This window comes from Cantharellus anzutake (assembly GCF_015039405.1).
Source record: "Cantharellus anzutake strain C23 chromosome Unknown EI90scaffold_220, whole genome shotgun sequence".
Taxonomy (NCBI): Eukaryota; Fungi; Basidiomycota; class Agaricomycetes; order Cantharellales; family Hydnaceae; genus Cantharellus; species Cantharellus anzutake.
In genome coordinates, this window is record NW_024067170.1 from 20443 (window position 1) to 23849 (window position 3407).

Genomic DNA, 3407 nt, shown 5'->3' on the forward strand with positions numbered 1-3407 from the left:
ATGGAGGTTCAGTTCTTTGGGTCCTGGGGTGCTAGCGGGTCTGTTAGAGCCTCAACTCAACACTCACCTACGTCTCTCTTGGACGTCAAGGCCAAGGGTTATGAGGAAAGGGGTCTCAGATGTAAGCAAGTAACTCAGGGGAGGCGTTAGAGTCATGGATGGCGTCTTTGCCACTTGGATGCAACTTCTGCTTTCTCTTTCACGGGTCTATTCAATACTAACTTGTTATGTACAAGCTGTTATCTAGTTTATATATGTTGGAAATGGAATGAATGGACTGGGGGAATGTAAACGGGCCATTAGGCAACCGTAAATGATGAATATCCAATTGGGAACAAAGAAACAATAAAAGAAATATGAATGAATGGGGAATATATGACAACGGGTCCGAAATGGGAATTGTGAAGGTTAACTCCGCAACACTTCGCCGCAGCGCCCGCCTATCCTCCCGTCAGCAACCTCCTCGTCTCCAGCTTTCCAACGAGCCCTTATTCGTCCCAATTGGTGCAGTGGTTCTTGAGATGTGGAGAGGGGGTGAAATTGGCGGCGTGGTTGGGCGTGGGAATTTTGCTTGGGGTTGTCGGGAATGATGGGGAAAATAAGGAAAAATATGGAATGAGTGTATGGTGTATTGGATAGTGATAGAATGAACATCGGGAGCATCAGCAGATATGTAGTGGGTGTTTGTGGCCAAATTCCGCAGAATCCGACTTTTTGCGGTACACGGAGTTGTCCCCACAACAGCGTCTTTTTCGTTTGAGAGGGTGTACCTTTTCCCCTTCTTCTTGTCGGTGGGACTGGGTTCTTCTCTCTCTGGGCTTTCGTCGTATGGGTTGTACCTGGTGGATAGGTTGGCGAGGATATTCCCAGCCATTTTGTAGCAGGATTCTGGGTGCTTACAGCCTTTGCTCTGGTAGAGGGCACATTGGGCGCAGCTGCAGTTTCTACTGGATGGGTTGTGGGTTGGGTTCTCCGCTAGGCTAGTCTGGTGGACTAGATCGCCTATGTGGCTGCAGTTGTGGGTGCTTCTGAGGCATTTCACCTGGGTCGTTCTGTCGAGGCTTCTGGCCTTTGGGTCTTTACCCACATGGTGCCAGGTGGGAAAGCCCAGTTTCAGGTTTTTGTTTAGGAGTGGGGAGTCGATTGCTAGCTTGTATTTCGCTGCTGTGTTTAAGATGTTTCTGAGCTCAGTTGTGAGGATTCTGCTGGTATAGCGTTTTTTGAAGAAAGGGCTTTGTATCAGCAGATCCGTTATGCTGAGATCGAATAGTTCTTGTATTCTCTCCTCCTTGGGTAGAGCTGCCATTATGATGGCTTCGGCTGCGAGTGCTGCTGGGGGTTTTCGTTGGGGGTGGCTTAGGATTTGTTTTAGTTTCATTATTCTGATGGCTTCGTTTCTCAGTTTTATGCTTAGGACTTTGCAGCCGCTGGTGTCTACATCTAGGATCATCTGGTTTATTGCTATGGGGGGTGGGGCTTTTGATTGCCATAGGAACTCCCTCGTTATTTTACTTAGGTGTTTCTCTACGGTTTCTGGCATTCCTTGGGCATGGGTTTGGAATTGGGTCATACCCCCGATGGTCATCTGGATTATAAGTCTACGGCCTTCTAGGGTTGGGTGTGCTTTTTGCCATGTTTTGAGTTGGTTCTCGATTTTTGATGTTATTGTGGGCCAGGGGTCGGAGTTTTTGGGGTGGTTGCCACATTGCACTCCGAGGTATCTCATGGTGTCCCCTTCTTTTAGGACCATCATGTCGTCGGGGATTGATTCCTCTGAGGTTGGCTTTAGTTTTCACGTCTCTGTTAGTTGGCTCCTGAATTCTGGCAAGCCTACCGGGATTATTACGGTTTTCTCTTTGTTGAATTTTGCCCCGGACGCTATGCACCATTTTTCCAGTATCCCAAATAGTGTCGACATACTGTCGTTTTTTGAGATAAATACCGCAGCATCATCGGCAAAGAGGGAAAGGATGATCTTTTCGGTGATGTTGGGGGTTTCGATTTTCAGGCCATTCAGTTCTTCTGAGTCTCTTAGGGCTTTCGATAGTGGTTCTATTGCGATGTTAAACAGCAGGCAGGAGAGGGGGTCGCCTTGGCGGACCCCTCTTTTTACTTGGAACTCGCTGCTTGTTTCGCCATTTACTATGGCTACTGTTCTGGCGTCGCTGTAGAGGGCTTTGATCAGGTCTATGGTTTTCTTTGGAATGTTCATTGCTTTCATGGTTTTCCAGAGATAATCGTGTTGGATTTGGTCATATGCTTTCTCTTGGTCTAGCACGATTATTGCGCCATCTTGGCTTATGATCTCGCAGAGGTCTATCTGGTCAAAGATACTTCTGCCTTTGATGAATGCTGCCTGGCATTTGTTGATTAGTCATGGGGCTAGTGGGGCGAGTCTGTTCATTATTGCTGTAGTTATAATTTTGTATTCTGCATTAAGCACAGTAACTGGTCTATAGTTCTCTATTACTCATCTGTCCTTCTTTTTGTAAATTGGGCAGATCCAGCCTTTTAGTATTTCTGGGTCTTGGACGCCCATTTGCTCTATGTTATTTGCGAGGAGTAGGAGCATTTTGACTATGTCAAGTTTCTCTCTGTCGTTGGGTTTCTTGGACATCCATCTGTTGTTCCATTTCTTGAGCAGCTCCATTGGGGTTCCGTTTAGGCTGGGGGCCTTCTCGTTCGGTGATGTCATGACCCGACATATCCGTCACTTCCATCAATGCGTCCTAGTGCCACTTGGCCTGTCCCTCCCGCTATCATCATCATCCATCCACCCACCCGTCCACCCATCACCCTCATCCGCACTTCCTCCCTCGCATGCATACCTTCCAACCTAGGTTGCCCGCTTCATTGTTGTCCACTCGCCAGCCGGACGGCTTGCTAGATGGCCAGATGGCCTTTTCTCTTTTGTCCGCTTGCGGACTATTGTTCCTCCTTTTGTTCCTTGCTTGCCTTTTGTTGACCAAGTTTGCTGATATTAACTATTCGTCCCTTTCTTCATTCATTAATATGGCGCTTGATCCGCCACTCCTTCCGGGCCGGTCTTATTTAGTTACTTGTGTTTAAAATGCGTGTAGGTTACACCGGATGTACCTCAGTTCGTATATCGACTTGGATTCCCCCTCTAGACTCCTCTCCTCATCATAAGGCTTCTGTCTGAAATTGGGACACCAACGTAAGAACGAAGCGCAGCGCTCCACCCGAGTCGCTGAAGCTAAAGTCCCGCCCCTCCGACCTTACGAGCCCAGATGACTTCACACGCCTCGCAGGTCACCCGGATACGCATCTGACACGTTCCTGACAGGTGACTGTTTTAGTGCTGTTAGGATCTCGGTATATTCTAGGGGGGAGTCTAGTGTTGAGGCTTTGTCCGGAGTGAGTTTTGCGGGGTTCAATAGGGTTTC